Source organism: Podarcis muralis, chromosome 9, assembly GCF_964188315.1.
Source record: "Podarcis muralis chromosome 9, rPodMur119.hap1.1, whole genome shotgun sequence".
Lineage (NCBI taxonomy): Eukaryota > Metazoa > Chordata > Lepidosauria > Squamata > Lacertidae > Podarcis > Podarcis muralis.
The window spans coordinates 45,751,905-45,772,317 of record NC_135663.1 but is presented as its reverse complement, the minus strand read 5'-3'; the positions used below and the strand labels follow the sequence as shown (position 1 = coordinate 45,772,317).

The window sequence follows — 20,413 nt, the reverse complement described above, 5'->3', positions numbered from 1 at the left end:
CTGAATCCTGACATCATGAAATGGTTCTTTGGTTGTCCCAAGGAAGGTTAATATTTGAGGCAACCAGAAGGTTGTAACTGTGCAATGATTTCCCCCAAAATGAATAGATTCATTTCACAATTTTGTAGTGACCAGGGCATGAAACTTCAATTACTTATGCCTAGATGGTGTGTTATTTTTTAACCAATATTTTCTCCCCCTAAATGCCCCTTTTCTGCAAAGGGAAGCATTCTTCTTTCCTAGATGTGAGAAGCACACACATTAATTTTTATTTGTTGCTGTTTACTGGACAATATAAAAAGGATCAAAATGCTTTAGTGAGCTCACTTTGTGGAGAGAAATGAATGATTTATTCACTGTTTCCCTTGCCTATTTATCTATTTCAGAGTTTTATAATGCCATCACTCACCACAGTATCGTGTCTTCACATAAAACTGATCAGGGTTGCAAAGTCACCGTTCCTCTGTCTTTCAGATTAAGCTCTGCTTTGTGCATTATAAGGGTTAAAAGCATTATTCTGTTAAGTGGTGCAACTGATTACTAATTGCATTGATGACACCTTGAAAATTCTGTTCAGAACAGCATTTGCCTGTCCACTCCAGCTCAGGGCAGCAATCTGGGCGCCTTGATAGCCAAGAGTTTCCCGTTCTCAACCTGTTATGGCAAAGGCCTTTCTGTCTGGACAGTTTAGATAAGGCTGCCCAACAGTGTTATTACTAATGGCCATATGCTACCTCCAAAGAAAACAGGTTTCTAAATACTAGACACTAGAAGCATCAGCAGAGGAGAATCCAGCAACATTGGCCTTTGGTTGAATCCAGCAGGGCTCAGCTTATGTTCTAACCTTGCACCACTCATTTTCACTCAGTCTCAGTGGCCAGCACAACTGCTGGATTCAATTTCCCCATGGTCTTCTGTGTTCTTAGCCACTATGTTCCTAGATGGACTTCATCAGCTAAGCTGGCCCATAAGATTGGCATGTTCATTTCAAGATTTATTTTAGTCAACAGTAAGGGAATACTTGCCAAGGTGGATGGAAATGTGCTGGGTTTATTTTTTTAAAATGTCATGATCTTTCCACGAGAATCTGAATAACATCTTCTTATAAAAGGCCACCTTCCCTTGGCATTTCTGTGTTTCAAAATTCGGAGCCAGCGACTTCATGGAGAAAAAGTTTGCTCATCACCAAAAAAAGTCAAAGCAGGTGTTTCTGAGAGATAACAGCAATGCACACATCCTGGCTGAGGTTTTAAATGCTAACGATAGCAAAATCAGGGCCCTTGTTCTTTCTAGTTACTGCTTGTGATACAATATATTAAACCTTTTAATCTCTTGCTGTGTTTACCTTATTCTGCCTTGCCTCTTGGATATTTACTGCCACAAGGCTGACATTTCCATCTAAATCAAGGACTTCTTGTTAAGTTCTGAACTTGGCTTCCCCTCCCCCCCGCCTCCCGCTTTCTTTTTTCATGCACTCAATCAGTCTCTTTCTGCTTCCCTGAAAATTCAAGCAGCAATTGTTTTTGCTCTTGATGCAGTTCCGAAATGTAACTTGGAATCTTTCTACTTCAGATATTTGAACTACAACATCTCTTTCTAAAAACACACACACATACATACATACATACATACATACATGAAATAGGTTCTCCCCTCAGAACTAAAACAACTTCCATTATTGGTTTGGATAGCTCAGTTGGTTAGAGAATGTTGCTATTAATGCCAAGGTTGCAGGTTCAACCCCTGTTTGGGACAGCTGCACAGTCCTGCATTGCAGGGGATCAGACTCGATGATCCTCAGGATCTCTTTCCAACTCTACAATTCTATGGGTGTATAAGAGATCTGCAACTGGTTCAAGATTACTGTTCTGAAGAAGTGTGCATGCACACGAAAGCTCATACCAAGAACTAACTTAGTTGGTCTTTAAGGTGCTACTGGAAGGGGGGGGAAATTGTTTTGTTCCTCACAAAGTGTTTGTTTATACAGTGGTACCTCGGGTTAAGTACTTAATTCGTTCCGGAGGTCCATTCTTAACCTGAAACTGTTCTTAACCTGAAGCACCGCTTTAGCTAATGGGGCCTCCCGCTGCCGCCGCACCGCCGGAGCACAATTTCTGTTCTCATCCTGAAGCAAAGTTCTTAACCCGAGGTACTATTTCTGGGTTAGTGGAGTCTGTAACCTGAAGCGTATGTAACCCGAGGTACCACTGTAGCTGCAGGAGGACATTTTTCTTTAAAAAAACAACAACAACTCCACATACTTTATCTAGGTAACATCAATAGAGTGGGTCTATCTTACTACTTTGGTGAAAGGTCAATGTGGTATGTTGAATAGCATGTCAACCTTGAGCCAGGGGTTAATTCCCTGCTTGGCAATGAAGCTCAGTAACCTTAGGCCAAATAGTGTTATTTTGATTTAAAATGGCAGAGAGCACCAGTCGCCCTGCTGTGAACCCCATGGAGGAAAGATACAAAATTTAAATGCAATTGAATAAGGACAAGGTGAAGCTGCCATAAGAAGCTTTGTATTGGATATTATAACACCAACATATTCTGTTATTGTTGTTCCGATGGTGCACAGAGGTTAGAAGGCATCATTTCATATTGGACATCTTTCTGTTGGGATACTGCCAGGGAGACGAAGCCATCAGGCAGGCCTCCACGTCGTCTCCGGACGATCTCCCGTTCTCCCGTTGGAACCGTATCAGTCAATTAGCCACACGAGCCTCAGAGACATTCCATGACTTGTGCACACCCTTTCTGCAGAGTTTCCACAACGGAAGATTCAGACAGGTGGGCATATTTACAGCTTTATTCAACATAGGTCAGAACAAAGGAAAAACATGACTGCTTGCCTCCGTGTCCAGGAAAAACAGCCAGAACAAAAGCTATATACAAAACGGAAACTCCCAGTGAGCAGGAAGTAAGCAGGCATGTGACACACAACAATCACGCCTGACCATTTAAGGTGGAACGGAACTATATCCTAACACTTTCTGTGCGGTCAAACACATCACTGAATGTTGGGGACCACATGCCAATGGAGGCAGGGTCAGAACCAAGAAGAAATGGGCCTGGGCCCATCAAAAAGGGGCAGGGGCATCGTATGCACTGCAAAATAAAGGGAACGTGTCATAAGTATACATTGAAAATGCTTCTCTGTTACATAATAAAATGAATAAAAATAAAAAACTTCTGCACACCTCAGTGTGAAGTCTACTTCTATTCTACATCTGGTAAACCTGATGGTGTTACTGCAGCTTGCAACTGATTTCCCAAATTCGCATCTGCTATTTTTCCACAGTGAAAGTTCATAGCGAGCAAAAGCTTTGAAAAGAAAAAGAAAAACCGCACCAAGCAGCAGGTAGAGCCAAACATTCATGTCAATTTCTGTTATTGTTTCACTTTTGGAAATGGGTTGGCAGTTATATACATTCTGTAGGACTCCAACAGTTCTGTGCAGTTGCAAACAGTTTTGTACCTGGCGTTATATTCACTACAACTTTGCTATTGTATGCATTCATGCGAACAGCTTTTTAGAGGTTTCAATGGGGTTGAAAAACTATTAAATTCTATTTCCTTTGATTTGGGGGTCTTAAAATCAGAATTGAAAGCTCTTGAGAAAATTCAGGCACTCCTGGACGTTCTCTGTAGTTGACAATGGTTGTTGTGCGTGAAATATTGGGAAAAGCACCAGGTCAATTCCATTTACCACAGGTTCAGCTTGCTCTCAGATGCTCTCACACGTAAACACAGGGAACTAAGCACCTAGCTGGGCCCTTGCAAATGGAGATTGAGCTCTGGTAAGTACTGAATAATGCTGAGTATTAATGTGTTGGGCCGATGGCACATTGGGGCAGCCCCATAGTTGTCATGGCAACCATGAAGTCCTGAGCCACCCCAGGACGAATCGCTTCAACACGGATGTTGCTGTCTGGGAGTCCTAAGTACTGCTTCTAAGACCAGCACTGTCAGCTCAGGCAGGGAGACTGCGGGGCAGCAAGGCAGGAGGTAAACCAACAGAATCCCATATGTGTCCCAATTATCCAATGTCAGAAACAAAGAGTCTACCCTTCTACTCAACTGGACATTAGGAGACTTAGAATGTCATTTAGCAAAACCATAACATTTCACTGCCCCCTTTTTGTGGATTTAGAGAATGGACCAGGTAGATTTAAGAAACAAACAGCCTTGTAAAAGTAATCATTAAACTCAATGTACTTAGTTCCAGGCACACTATTTATTACTAGTCACTAAACTGTCACCAAATCCTTTAGTGAAATGAGTCATTCCATTTTTACAGTTCAGCTCGCTTATGAAATGCTGCTCTTTCTGGTGATAAATACCTCTCATAGTGGAACTCATAATAATTTTTCTCCCAGAATACCTGGTACAATTCTATCAAAGTGTGTTTTCTACTAATAATATATGGCTTATGTTTTGTTTTGTTTTGTTTTGTTTTGTTTTGTTTTGTTTTGTTTTGTTTTCAGAAATCTCTCAGGATTTTTATTTACAAAAAGACAGAGTCCAAGATACAAGGAACCAGTTTAGGCATGCTTGCCAAGTGTTTGTATATGCCCTTCCCCATATTGTTTACTCGCTATTTCAGAATCCATATCCTAAGCTTTGTTTAGGTCCAATAGAACCATAATCAAGAAATTACCCAAGACATTGCACATCACTTTCATGGTCATCATGGGACCATCTAATAGTTACAGGTTGTTTGTTTGTTTGTTTGTTTGTTTGTTTGTTTGTTTGTTTGTTTGTTTTTTATGAGATTTATGAGATCTTCCTCTCAAAGGAAGGTGGCAAATGACAAAGCAATATAAACATTTAAAAAAAAAATTGAAAACACACCAAATATCCTTACAGCTAATACTTCAAATTTGCCACAAACAGTTATCTTTCATCCCCCAAATGTCTAGGTGAACAGGAACATCTTTGAATCCTGACTAACAACAATAATTAGGAGAACAGGCACAACTCACCAGGAACAACATTTCATAAGCAGGGCGGCACTATTGAGAAGATCCTGCTCCCAAGGCAAGTTAGAACAGAGCAATGCAATGCTGTATTCCAAAATTATAAAAAGCAGGGGGAAAGCAGCAGAACCATTCTTAAGCACAACAGCCAAAGGCAGACCTGAATAATCTTTTTAAAGGCTTTAAAAAGAGGTTTTCTAAAGGCCATTTCTGAATATTCATGAGGATGATATTCCAGACACAAGGGGCTACCACAGAAGATCCCAACACACGTGCATGATGATGTGACCGCTTTCACTAGTGAACCAGAAAGGAGAGCCTCAGATGCCAATGTCTGAGCTTGGGCAGGTACATAAGAGTGCATTTAACCTGTTCCATGTAACGGTTGCTATTTACACAACTCAGGAGAGTAGCAGTTCCACTTGAATAATATTTTTTTTCTAGGCTACAGTCACTCTTTTCACAATTTTGGCTGTGTTCATTTATATCTTAATAGAAGAATTTACATCCTGCTTTCCCTCTGTACAATGCCTCAAAGAAAATTCAAAATAGATTTTAAAACCTATTTTAAAGCAAGCAATTAATGATGAGAACTTTCTGATAATAAGAGCTGTTCAACAATGGAATGGACTACCACAAGAAGTGGTGGACACTCTCCTTCCTAGGAGGTTTTTAATCAGATGTCGGATGACCATCTGTCATGGATGATCTAGTTGAGATTCCTGTATTATAGAGGGCTGGACTAGAAGACTTGAGGTCACTTCCAACTCTGCAATTCTCTGATTCTATGCTGTTCCTCAGTGCTTAGCACAGCTTATCAGGCAGCCCTAGAATAGTCTCCTAATACTACCTTTAGACAGAAAAGTGTGGAGACAGTTGTTTATGGTAGCTTTAAACAAAGGATGGCAAACCTGCGGTCCTCTAGATGTTGATGTTGCTCCAGATGTTGCTCTAGGTGTTCAGCTGTCATCAGCCTCATGCAGCATGGACAATGGTCAGGAACGATGGCAGCTGACAATGAACATATCACAGGGTTAAGGGAGGAGGAGGAGAAGAAAAAAACAAACCCAAATAACATATTCCATTCAAAATTGAGCTGTATGAATGGTTTCAGCTTAGCCTTCATTTAAATCAGATTTTAGGACAATCTTCCACTGGCACAAAAGTGCTGTAAAATAATATCCCATCATTATTCTGAGGATCTCATTTGGAAGAGAAAAACTGGAAAGTTAAGTGGGAATGTTAAAACATGTAATCTAAGCCTTCCGTCTCAAACTGTTCAATTTTTTGTAAATAAATTTTTATTGATTTTCACATTTGAATTCCACATTTAATCACAATAGTACTCCCCCCCCCCCTCATCCCCAAATACCTTTTTCAAAACCTTATCTTTGAGGTTCTTTAGACCTCATGACTTCCCTTCATTCCCTCTTCTTGGTTCTTTATATAGACAAAAATCTTCTGCATTTCCATATTCGTATTCCAGTTATTCCATATTCCAATTATTATTTCTCTCAATTTATCCAAATTTCTACTGATTGCAAGTGTTTAGTCAAGTCCTACTGATGTTCCAACCTATTTGCAATACTCTGCAATTGAACAATAAACATGCCCCATTCTTTTTCCTAACTTTAGCATACTTAAATTTCAGCGGAAGGCGACTATCTGTTGAGTCAGATTTGAAATCCTGCTCCCCTTCCTCCCAGGCTTTTCTCAGTCTCAGGGGCTGTAGTTTTGGCCTCATTCTAACCGCTAAGGCTCCCCCAACCGATTCCTGCCTGTCCCCCCAAACCATCCACCTCTACACTAGGCATTTCCTGCTCTTTCTTCATATCAGATCCTTGCATGGCCACCTCCCCCACTTCTGTCTCCTTTGTCGATGGTTCTATCTTAATAATCAGTTCTGTCATCATTTCAGTATTTTTATCTATTTGAACTAGTAATTTCTCTGTTAGATTTTCTAAATTTTCCTTCATCTCTTTTATCAGCTGTCTTTTGAATTCTGAAAAAAGCTACACCCATTCAAAATGGGGCTTATCCCCCAGGTCCTGTTCGGAGACCCTTCTGTCCAAACTTAAAGTTGGCTGCTTTTTAACTGCCATCTTCTTCTCTTTCCCTTGTTCTCAGAACAGCCAGTTTTCCAACAGTACCTTATGAGTTTGTCAAGGTCATCAAGCAGCGCTTTCTTGGTAAACAACATTTCCACCCTCCTAACCCTTTTCCCTCCAGCTCTATTACCTAGTATGTTTATACAATTTAACATAAAGTACACATTTCAAATTAATTCTAGATTTTACAGATATTTACTTTAAAAAAGAAAACAAAGAGCAGTCTGTCCAAAAAGAATTCAGCTTAATTATCCAGGGAAGAGTACTCGCTTCTTATTAAACCTATTTTCTTAAAATGTCTCAGAATGATGTGAGAGATTGCAAGCAATTAAAAATCCTTATGATTTCCTCCTTTTAAGGAGTTTCCAACAGATCCAGTCCTTTCAAAATTCCAGCCTCTTTTGCTTATATCAGTTCCAGTTTAGAGTTCCAGTTTGTCTTTAGAAAAACAAGTTCAGTCTTCTATAAATCACTGCAACCCAGATATATAATTCCATACATTCCCCCAACAGAGTGCACAGTAAGTTTGTTCCAAGTTTTCTCTGCTGGCTTTGAATTCACCAATGGCTGTAGTTCGAAGTCAAGTCCACAACTGTAAATCTGATAAGTCAGTAACTCCAATAAAAAGCAATAATGAATGGGTTTCAGTTGCTTTTACTCCAACCTTCCCATCAGCAGACAGTATCCATAAGTATCATAAAGAAAGATTTAGTAACCTTTTCACTTGCAAATTGTTTCCATGCAGTGATAGTTACCAATAAGACAGGGATGGACTTCCTTTTTACTCCTCCGCCTGGTGCCGAATTCCACCTAATTAATTCCAAAAGTAAATCTTCTTTAACTTTCCATTGACTTAGTAGTGATTTTTGGAAGATCTCTGCTTCAGGCTTGAGCTGAGGCTTCCCTCCCGCAGAGTTGCAATACTACCATGACCACAAGCTCAATTGACGCTTCCCCCCCCAACTCCCCATACTTTCCAGCACAAAAGGAGTTTGGAGGTTGCAGGAGAGCCCTTTTGTGGTCTGCTGGACCTCTCGACACCCTGAGACCCTCTCAGGGCTTTTGGGGGGGGGGTGCCTCGCCTTGGCACTTCCCCGTTTCTCTGCAGGGTTCAAGTCTGTCAGACGATCCGACTCGCACTCCTTTCCGCCATCTGCAGAAACCGGAAGTCCCCATCTCAAACTGTTTAAAGCTTCCAGGGACACAAAGAGTTGTATGCATTGTCATTCCCTCATTTAGGGTCACATCAGTTAATCATATTGCATCTGGTTGCCTGACTTCATTTGGATAAATTTGTTTGACTCTTTTCTTAAGCGTTAGATTAGTTTGATCAATTATTTCAATTAGCTGGATTAGTACAAATTGGAAACTCCAATCTGCACATCCATAGAGTTTGCAAAATTGCAACACTAATCGCTCAGTGGTGTTAGAGAATTGTCAATAACACATTTTGCATTTTGAATATACAATTAATAAATCAATGTCATAAATTATCTCCGGTTATAAAGTAGTAGTGTAATAAAAGTACCTGAGTTTACAGTGCAGAAAATCATGACCGAATCCATTTTCTGAGTTACCAGCACAATAAATTTTCAGTACCTTTTTAAAACAGCTGGGTAAAATAGATACAGCCATAGTTCAATATTCATTCAACAAATATCACATCTGTAAAAATAATGCTTAATAAATCAGCTAGTAGACGTTTAATTTGTATTCAGTGTCAGTACACCTGAAAGTTGTCTAATTTCCATACTTTTGACAACAGTGGGCTACCAGCCATTATTCTCTGAGTTAGCCTTGTCTCCCAGAAACGACAGGATCCAGGGCTCTGTTTCTTCTTCACTGTCTTGCCCACAGGGAAGGTCTTGGAAAAGGAAAGGATGAGAGCATGAGAGAGAGGATGCATCACTATGTGAACATCTGGAGCTGCCTTATACTAAATGATACCTTTGGTTTATTTATGGCTTCTCTGACTGGCAGTGTGTCTCCAAGCCAAGATCCCAGACTGGTCTTTCCTGTTGTTGTTTAGTCGTTTAGCTGTGTCTGACTCTTTGTGACCCCATGGACCAGAGCACGCCAGACACTCCTGTCTTCCACTGCCTCCCGCAGTTTGGTCAGATTCATGCTGATAGCTTTAAGAACACTGTCCCACCATCTCGTCCTCTGTCGTCCCCTTCTCCTTGTGCTCTCCATCTTTCCCAACATCAGGGTCTTTTCCAGAGAGTCTTCTCTTCTCATGAGGTGGCCAAAGTATTGGAGCCTTAGCTTCACGATCTGTCCTTCCAGTGAGCACTCAGGGCTGATTTCCTTAAGAATGGATAGGTTTGATCTTCTTGCAGTCCATGGACTCTCAAGAGTCTCCTCCAACACCATACCAATCAGATCATTTTAAACTGCAACTGCCATGGATTGGACTTGTGGTCTTCTACATGCAAAAAACTTGTTGGCTCCTTCACACATCCAGACTTTGGTCTCCTAGGACTGAAGCGTCCAATGTGATTCCTCACCCACTTCGTGTCATGAAGAGAGAAACCAGGATATTTTGGAACAGACTGCTTCTCACTCAAACACAAAGATTTTCAGTTGAGTTATTTCACACATTTCAGCTGCAAGTTGTCAAGCAGTGACAAAACAAGTTCTAAGCCTGTGTGCGTCAAGTGACTTTAAGGTGACCAGGAATCAGAACAGGCTACCATCTCCGTGGATGAGTTAGAGAGCAATGACCCAGGTCAGCTAAGAAACTGACATCTGCTCTGCTCATGTTATTGAGCTGTTGACTGCAACCGTACATTCACACATTCTGTGCAAGAAGGATGGAACGGTCTGTACATTCGCCCTCCCCTTCTAATCTTCAGTTTGCCCCATTTCTCCATCAGTTTGCATTTTAAAAAAATCTACATTAAAATTTGTATGCTTTGTTGTGCACTCTCCCCCTAAAATACACCTTTTTGTACACAGTGTAACTTAATGGTTTGCAAACCATTTCCCCTAATCCAATCTATTTTTGCGTGTTTCTTTCACTAAGGTACACATTGCTATACACACTTTCCCTTAAGATATTATTATTTTGTGCATGTTGTGATAGGTGAACTGCATTCCAAAACTTGAGAAAGTGTGAATTTTGAAGGACAGCTATGTATGTATTATCCTGGAAAATGTAAATTACGTGAGTTTGCATCAAAATGCAATTCAAAGCAAATTACCCCCTAGGTCCTACTAAGTGGCAGTTGTCTGAGTGTGTTTCATGGGTTGATGTATATGCATGTAAGCATGTGATTGCATGTGAGCTGTATGCATGCGTGTCATAGGTATGCCGTTTTCAACGTTGCCAACCCAACCACTTTGGCCATGCCAATGGCTATTTCCACCACCCTGCTTTTGCAGCTCCTGAAGGTCAACCATGAGAGAATGTGGCCCTCAAAGTGAAGAAGTTTTCCACCCCTTAGGCTGCTAAATCCATTTTAAAAAAGGTCTGCTGCCAATTTCCACTCAAAATGCTAATAGTGTTACATCCCACATTTAAAATGTCAAATTCTTCTTCAGGTACCTGCTATTCCTTATTACAGCAATTTAAGTGGATGGCAAGCAGTACATATGAGAAACGATCGGTGCCTTCCACGTGAACACAAATGATTTACAAATGGTGTTTCCGCTTTGATGCCGTTGTGATGCACAGGCAATATAATATTACTATCAATCTTACTTTAATGTGCACTGCTGGGACTTTCTCATTTACCTTGATGTTACCGAGTCCCTCCAATCATTGCCCAATCTGCACTTGAAACATGAGCTGATTTTAGCCTTTGCCAAAGGATGGGCGTTCCTGTCACATGAGAGCTCGTTAGAAGGACAGATTTCCTGAAAGTTAAAAGCAACTGCTTTAATTACACACAAAGACAGCAGAGAGGATGGAAATGCATTGGTATGGGATGATGACAGAGAACCTTTCTCACGGATCATATTAACACCCTGCTACAATAGAGTAGTGAGCCATCACAGCTATCTGGAAGCATCACAACAGACCGCAAATATTCTCGGTTTTTAAGACAGACTGAAAAGATTCATAGTGGGAAAGCTGCAGTATGTGTTCTGCGTACTATTTCCCTTCCTGTCTCCTGTTAACAGTTTTGACAGAGTCTCCATGCCTAACTCTGAAAACACTTTTAAAAACTCTTCTGATTTAGACTAACAGCACCATCTAGAGCAGCGGTTCTCAATCTGTGGGAACCCAGATGTTGTTGGACTACAACTCCCATCAACCCTGACCACTGGACATGCTGGCTAGGAATTATGGGAGTTGTAGTCCGACAACATCTGGGGACCTACAGGTTGAAAAACACTGATTTAGAGCAACTGGAACTCTGGGGGCCCCAACTTCCCCCGCATCCTCCCCAAATCTGCCCAGGGGAGGGGAGTTGGGGGGGAAACCATAAGAGATTTGGGGAGGATGGGGGGAAGTTCCATTTCACCACCACCAAACATTGTGCTAATGGAACAAGTAATTTAGCAATATATTGAGTACAATCCATACAATCACAATTGCCTTCAGTGGTTTAAAAGGGTATTTCTTCAAAAATTATTACTTAGATCTTTTTCATCTGCTATACTTCACAGTCTTTAAAATGGTGATGACAGCAGTTAAGTACAGTGGTACCTCAGGTTAAGAACTTAATTCATTCTGGAGGTCTGTTCTTAACCTGAGGTACTACTTTAGCTAATGGGGCCTCCTGCTGATCCCCACGATTTCTATACTCATCCTGAAGCAAAGTTCTTAACCTGAGGTACTATTTATGGGTTAGCGGAGTCTGTAACCTGAAGCATCTGTAACCTGAGGTACCACTGTACAGAGATAATAAAAGGTAAAGGTACCCCTGCCCGTACGGGCCAGTCTTGACATACTCTAGGGTTGTGCGCCCATCTCACTTAAGAGGCCAGGGGCCAGCGCTGTCCGGAGACACTTCCGGGTCACGTGGCCAGCGTGACAAAGCTGCATCTGGCAAGCCAGCGCAGCACACGCAAACGTCGTTTACCTTCCCGCCAGAGCGGTCCCTATTTATCTACTTGCACCCAGGGGTGCTTTCGAACTGCTAGGTTGGCAGGCGCTGGGACCGAGCAACAAGAGCGCACCCCGCCGCGGGGATTCGAACTGCCGACCTTTCGATCGGCAAGCCCTAGGCGCTGAGGCTTTTACCCACAGCGCCACCCGCGTCCCTTACAGAGATAATAGTAAGTATTTAATTTGTTATTTGTGTATTAATATATTCATGATATTTTGAGACGGAGGAGGAAAATGTATAAATAAAGTATAGGGGGTCACAATTCACAGTGTGAACATTCAATACAAATATATGATGCTTATGAAGTTGTGCCCCATAACGTAAACAATAGTAGACAGTGCAATGTTATGGTTTAAATGTTAAATCTGAGTCATTCTCAACATACATCCTTTTTAAACATGCACACAGATGCTAACAATGACTCAGCTGAGAGCTATTTGACCATAATATTTGATTTTACAAACACGGGAGGTTAAGCATTAGCCTTGCATTTAGTATGAGTTTAAATAAACTTGGCCATATAACAAATGAACAGACCAGGTTAAAACCAGCCAGGGGGCAATCCTACCTACTGCAAGAGCTTTATTTTAAGCATTCGGAAGCAAGAAAATATAATATACCAGAGATGCTACTTAACACAAACTTCCCAGTTCCATTCTATTTTGTTGGTACTGGAACCAACAAACATCATTGCACAACTGCTGTGGCCCCACTACCCCACCAAGACCCAACAGCGATACCTCTTGTCCCTGGTCACCCCTGACATTCACCCCCCTCCAGTTGGTGCTAGCAACCTTTATAATTTCCCACAATGTTTCTGACGTAGCTTCACTCTGGGTCATTGTGGGACATTTAACCAGCAACTAGACCCAGCCAGTCAGCACTGCCACCATTGCTACCACCTTGCACTGCTTTCAAGGCCCACCAGAAAACACTTGGCCCAGGGCTCTGGGGACCATGGCCTAGTGGCAGCAGAGGCAATTTTAGGGTAGCATGACCAGTGCAGCTACACTGGGTGCTGCACTGCAGGGGGCACCAAAACAATGCTGTAGAATGGAGCGAGAGAGGCAGGAAGCGCCAAATTTTAGTGGCACACAGGGTGCCACAGAAATTTGAGAGACCAAAGTCCACCTCTGGTGGCAGAGCATTTGCTTGCAAGCAGAAAGTCCCAGGTACAGTCCCCAGCATCTGCAGCTAGGACTTGGAAAGATCTCTTGCCTGAAACCTGGAAGAGCTGATGCCAGACAATAGTGAATTACCGTATTTTTCGCACTATAAGACTCACCCGACCATAAGACGCACCTAGTTTTTAGAGGAGGAAAACAAGAAACAAGAAAACAACGCAAAGTCTCTTGAGCGAAGAGGCAGGAGAGCTTCTGCTGTGCTCAAGAGGCTTTGCGTAGCTATCGCTGAAGCCAGAAGAGCAAGAGGGATTGGTGTGCACCAATCCCTCTTGCTCTTCTGGCTTCAGCGATAGCTGCGCAGCCTGCATTCGCTCCATAAGACACACACACATTTCCCCTTACTTTTTAGGAGAGGAAAGGTGCGTCTTATAAAGCGAAAAATACGGTAGATGGATCGTTGATTGGTCTCCCTTAGTATAAGGCAGCTTTCTGTGTTTATATGTCCCCTTCAAACTGGAAGCTGTAACAAACTTGTTCTAGGACAAATTGTATTCCAGAACCCAATTCCAGCATCAGATAATTAGGCCTAAATTATACGATTAGATTGCAACTCAAACAATGTGATTATTTTTGTTTGTTTATTTTAAAACATCAAAGCCTAATTTGAACTCTTATCTTTTCACAAGGTTAGCTGCCCTCTAGCGCTGATCAGGCAATGTGTTGCATTGCCACAGGGTCCATGTGTTTTCTTTTTATTTTCTTCTCGCTTTTATCCCAGTTGGCATGCAATACACAACGTTTGTTCAGATTAGGAATTAGTGATCTATATCAGCAGATGAAATACTTTTCCCTGTAAGCACTTTTTTTTTGGGGGGGGGGGGACATAGCAAAAAGAAAAAGAAAACCTGTCTGAAAATCAACAGGGTATATAAACAAAACATGTTTAGCTATTAGAGCAATCCACAGTACATCCATGTCCCAAATCAGTATGCAAAAAAGTTTGGTTTTGGCCATTTTGCAAAGCCCTTTTTATTCACCATCTGTGCAAGCATGGAAAGGGCAGAAGCTAAAAGGCAGAGAATCAGCATTGCATACAGAAAGTCCTAGGTTGAGGGTTCGATGCTGGGAATCTCCAGGTAGGGCTGGGAATGACCCCCATCTGAACACCTGGATAGTTACAACCCTGAGCAATACTGAAAAAACAATTATTATAGCCTTACTCATATCACAGCTGTTTACTTAAGTACATAAGAAGATCCTGCTGGATCATGCCAGTAGCCCATCTAGTTTAAGCTAAAGAAATGCATATATAAATTGGCAAAGCCACATTTGTTTTATTATGCGCTATGAATAAAGATGACCCATTGCCTCAAAGGGAGGATAGCTTTGTTCGCAAGATGCTAACTTTTAAGTATCTGATGGTGGAAATTAAAAGGAGCATCATGTATGATGCATCAAGCTATTTCAAATGCTATCATTATTCTTTGTGTTAATGCAAATGCCAGTCCCTTGTTCCTCACCTCCTTGTCCCTCTTCTTTGTTTCCACCAGTTTCCAAACAAGGCTTCGAAGCCACACCTGTCTCCCAAAGCCAAGCCCAAAAGGTGCTCCATTTTCATGGTCCAGCAGCTGTGTTTCATATTCATCCATTTAACCTGGCATAGCTTTTTATAAAGGGTGAAAAATTATCCCCCTCAATAAATACCATCTAAGCTGCACTTAGAAGCATTATGCTGTGTCCGTGTATTTTGTGTTTTTGTCGCTTTCTGCATCCCCTTCCTCCCCTAAGTATAGGGACATGGTCCGTTGGGCCTAGTCCATTACAGGGGGTTGTCACTGCCCATCAAAGTCATCTAGGCAACAGTGCACAGGCGAATGAGTGGAGAAACTCTCAGTGCTGATTATAGTTCTAACCTGGAAGCTGGAAGCCTGCTGTACACTGTTTTCCAGAGCACATTTGCTTCATTGCTACCAGATATTTCAGAGTGCAAAGATGTTTATTGCCACCTGGCAAATGCAAAAGTCACATGCAATTTTTTAGATGTTAAGTTTCCTGAAGCTCTCTATATATAGGCATTGAGTGGCACATTTTCTAGGAAAACAGCAACACCATACTTAGCATGAGAAGCCTGCATGCAATCTCTGAGCGCTGAGAGATTCCAGGGGATTCCAGGCACCTACCCAGGGTTTGGTTTCCTCAGAATGAGGAACAGTGGGAAACTGTAGTGTCTTTATTATATGTGGTTTATTTACACATACATACAACCTGAGCCTACAATGGAAGGACTTACACCGGCACATCTCCAGCTCAGCTGGGAAAGTGCAAGATCCATCATATCAAAACTCTCTTATCGCAATGGATCTGCGCTGTTAGATGGAGCTGAGATAAGCACACATTCTCCCTTCACTTATTCCATCTCCATTTCCTGCACATTCCTCGTTGTTTCCCCTTAAATGAAGTTTAGATTGCAAAGCCCTTAAGGCAGCGACTTGTTCTCTTGTCCTCTGCAAAGTGTCATGCATTCACATGGATGTTACTAGAAAATTTTAAAAATAATATAGAGTATATCCACTATTCTGATTCACATGTCCCTCATTATTTATATTGCAGTTAACTATACAAATCTTCTTATATTCTCCTCTGAAGCTCTGCTAGAGAATAGATACAAATCATTCATATTTAAGCTTTGAATTCTTTGCTTCTTTTTCTCATAAGTGACTGCATTTGCTCTACAACACAGAAGCACCTCTCCATGACCTATTTAACTTCTGCTGAGTTTTAACTATCAGATGGAAGAATGAATTACTGTTTTAAGTGGGGTGGATTAGCCTGCTCCCCCAATAGCTATTGTTAATTATGACTGTGTTTACCCATGTTAATTCTCCCTTTAACTTAGGTAGGGATGGACAGATCTGAAATGCTGCATTATATCTGCTTTTTCAAAATAATCCTTATAATTGCTTCTTTTGTCTGTCTTTCTTTTCTTTTGTTTATTCATTCCCTTTGCTTTTGAAACACTTAATAATAAACCCAAAGCTTAAATTTGATGTCTGTATTCAAAGAATTTAAATCCCTAATTGTTTCAGGGTTCTTTGCAATAAAGAGTCTTGCAAGCTGTTTCACCAGGAGTTTAATTTTAATAGATAAGCTGTATGTTCTTCGGAAAAGATGGATGCAGTTCATATCATCACTCATCTATATGGAAATGACTTGTACCTTGTAAAAAAGTAAAACATCATAACATTAACTTTTCTTGAAGTTGCAGCTTGGGCTACGTGCTAAGAAAAAAGCATTGCATTCTGGGGCCTTTAGAAGATTCCATCTCACAAATTGAGAAACATCTTGAGAAGAGAGTGCTTCTCCAAGTTTTGCAATGTATGATGTGGTGGACCTCTCTGCAGGTGGAACAGTTAGTTTCTAGGGCAGGGCTGAGAATCAGTCTGAGTTTTTAACCTCCTCCCTATCATTTTTTAACATATAGTCTGATTGGGCCTTAAGCCTCCTTCTGTCAACCATTGTCCATTGGTGGTGCTAGAGGGTCTGTTCCCTTGACTGTGTCAATAATTGTATTTCAATTATAAGAGTACTTCCCCATGACTTAGAATCCTCAGATTTGTTGCACAGATAGTCCAAGGCACACTGCTTACCAAGAGAATCAGATAATGGAATATATATTCATTTCTTCTTCCGAAATGGGTGGCATTTGGAGTGTAGGAGCTGTTTTCAGATGACGGCATCTAGGAAGGGCAGATCTGCTGAAAACATCCACAAAGGTGCATGTTTAGGTTTCAAATCAATCTTTCATTGGTGCCAATGGAATGGTGCTTTCAAGCCTAATTCATGCACAGGGAGTTTCTTACAGTATTGCACCACTTTGTGTACTTGAGCAGTTCCACATGGCAGTTCATTGTCAATTTCGTACTCCTTATGCATGGGGCAACCCTTTTTGCAGTATCCACATGACATCCTCACAAAAACGTCATCCCCTCTCTCTCCCCCGCCCCCAATTTTATCATAATTTACCATTTCTGCAGGAAGTCCTTATTGGATTTTAGGCAGAGACTGTGAATTCAGATTAAATTGGAAAATAATATGGGACGGCACTTTCATGAGGGGCAGCATCATGTGGATGCAATACTTTAATGCATGAGCAGCGCGGAGTGAACAATAAAAGGCCATGTGGAAATACCCCTTGTGTGTCAAATGCAGTCTATAAATGGCCAGAAATCAGCTAATTTCCTACATTCAAAAAAGGCAACTTCACGAGTCTCTGCTCTTTGAACTTGCCCCTTTCCAGTCAGGAGTCTCCCTCAGAACAGTGGCTCCTACGAAACAAAAACAAAACAAGTGAGTCACGCTTAGGTCCTACTGAAATCAATGTGCAAAGTTCCCATAAAACCTAAGTGCAGTTGCTCTTGATCAGGATTCTAGCAGGATGTTGGGCTTGTCTGTGTCTACACATAGAAAATGTAGCCCTTTTTTTCAGTCCAATGCTCAGGAAACACTGCCTTAAAAGTGTCGTTTCTGAAAATGCCTCTTTCTTCAAATGACATTTTGGTAACTGTGGAGGGCTGTGGGTTTTTTAAAGCTGTTATTTTTGTTAGATAAGGATATAAAATCCCAGTTTCTCATTATATCTTTTTATTAGAAACAGCTTAAGAGATCCCCAAGTTGATATAATTACAACTTTTCTTTCTAAAAGCTACTATTACTGCAATAAAATCTTTTGCCGTGGAGTGTTCATCTTTATTATTTTTTATCGACACCAATAAAAATGAAATAATAAGAAAATAAACTTTTGATGGCCTTTAGATAATGACATTCCTGCTAAGATGCCAGTTAAGGAGCTGAGTACCCTGCAGCTTAAAACAGATGTTATTAGCCAACTAAACATTTGTTATTTTCCATCTCTGCTCACTAAATTTATTTAATGCACATCACCTCTTTTATTTGACAGAGGTATGTCACTCATACACAGAGAGAGGCAATACATTCCCCATTTAGAATAATAATAATAATAGCATAGTCAAGCAAAAACTTAGAATTATTTGGTTTTGCATGAGAAAGAACTGGTTTTCTGGCCTTATGATATAATCTCTCACTTCCCTCCTTAAATCGGGGGTAGCCAATGTGGGACCCTCCTTATGTTGTTGTACAGCAACTCCCATCAGCCCCAGCAAGCATGGCCAATGGTCAGGGACAATGAGAGTTGTAGTCCAACAACATCAGGAGGACACCATGTTGGCTAAACCAGCTTTAAAGTGAAGCCCAAATTGGACACTGGGGAAGGAGAGGGGGGAAATACATTGCCCACTTTTGCAGAAAAATTGTGGGAGATGGTTGTAGAAACAATCTCTCCATACTCTCCCAAGCCCCCAGAACTAATTTGTCTGAGGGTTACACATTTCACAATTTGCTCATCACACTGTGAGGACTATCCCCAAAAATATAAAGGTGCTAGACAGAATACTTGAGGATGGGGGGTGGGGAGTGTCGGGATCTCCGCTCGACTGAGCTGATAAAGCTCATCCTCCTCCGGCTGAGTCCTCCGGAATCGCCTCTGACGTGATTTGACGACCTGAGCCTCTGATAAGGCTCCAGGCACATCCCCACATTCAGCAGAGTTTCCAGCACAGGGAAGAGATGAGAGATTTGGGCTACATTGCAAAGAGTTTTATTTTCCTAACTACGCAGACAGAAAAGACATCCTCTCTCTATGAAAGCAGAGAGCAACTGACACAAAGGAACAAAGGAACAGGAAACCACTAATGTCACATCCGTCCCCCGTCTCCCGTGTGACTTCCAGCAGCCTAGAATGTCTCTGGAATGTAAACAGAGCCTTGTGACTCTAAGCAGCTGCACAGTGGCGAAACAGAAACTAACATCGAGATGAGGTCTTGTAGTAGCTGAGCATGAAACAACTTGAGCTATGCTATCACCATCCCCTGTGGTGTCACCATCCCCTACATGCTCAGTTCCTCACCTTTTGCCCATAGTTACACAGGAGAAGAAGAAGAGTTTGGATTTGATATCACTACCCTAAGGAGTCTCAAAGCGGCTAACAATCTCCTTTTCCCTTCCTCCCCCACAACAAACACTCTGTGAGGTGAGTGAGGCTGAGAGACTTCAAAGAAGTGTGACTAGCCCAAGGTCACCCAGCAGCTGCATGTGGAGGAGTGGAGATGCGAACCCGGTTCACCAGATTATGAGTCCACTGCTCTTAACCACTACACCACACTGGCTGGTGAAGGAAAGCTGCAGAGAGGGAAGGAACATGACTTGGCAACAGCCTGCCTTTGGCGTATCGTCTTTGAACTCAGTTTTTCACCTCCCAGAATTTGCCCGAGTGACAAAGGGTAGGAAAATCTAGGATTGAGAGATGTGCCTTGAGAAAGTTACACCTAGTGGGTCTCCCTACGTCTTGCTGCTATCACAGCTGTTTGCTTGCCCTCTCTCTTGGGGACCAATCTGGGACTGTGAGGAGTGACTGCAAGGCAAGTATTTGGGGGTTGCCAATGCTTCTCCCTGCCCTTACTTCAACTTTTACACTCAGAGGGCAGGTGAACTGGCAGCAAAGAAGAGCAATTGAAAGGAGAATTTTCAGGGTGTTGGCAATAAGTCATTGCTATGGAGTGGGCTTCAGCAGGGACCTGACAATGGCAGCTCAGCCTGAAACTGATTTCCATATATGCGATGATGACCTATTGCAGAAAAATTAGTTTTCCCCCACCCAAAACACATACACACTTTCTTCCTTCCAAAATTCCTTCAAGTTTCCACTTGTATAAAATTATCTATAATGTTCTCCTTACCAGGAGAGTAAGGAACTGGGTTCTGCTAGTGGGACAGATCCCAGGACTAACCCACCTTCATGGGCCACTTTTGAGAGGTAGCCAATATTGTGCCCTCCACATGTTGTTGCACTGCAACTCCCATCAGTCCCTGTCAGCAATGTCCCATAGTCAGGGACAATGAGAGTTGTAGTCCCACAACAGATGAGGCCAAGATGTATGTTGGTTTCATAAGCTGATTCTATGATGTTTCCATTACAAATTTGGCTTGATTCTCTTTTCTTATTTATGCCTCCTATAGCTACATTCCCCTTGCAAACTGATTAGGACCCCCGAAGTTCCTAACCCGTT

General features: G+C 41.7%; 1 long non-coding RNA gene across 1 annotated transcript in view; it reads right to left on the bottom strand.

Annotated features, from left to right (window-relative positions):
* Nucleotides 1–2,036: 2,036 nt before the first annotated feature.
* Nucleotides 2,037–20,413, bottom strand: part of LOC114604781 (uncharacterized) — a 20,561-nt gene continuing 2,184 nt past the window's right edge. The window contains exons 1-4 of the long non-coding RNA XR_013394233.1: nucleotides 16,919–20,413; nucleotides 10,827–10,948; nucleotides 5,894–5,993; nucleotides 2,037–3,111 (exon numbers count right to left, since the gene is read on the bottom strand). The exon at nucleotides 16,919–20,413 is cut by the window's right edge and continues 2,184 nt beyond it. This is a non-coding gene — a long non-coding RNA (uncharacterized LOC114604781). The remainder of the gene's footprint in view (nucleotides 3,112–5,893; nucleotides 5,994–10,826; nucleotides 10,949–16,918) is intronic.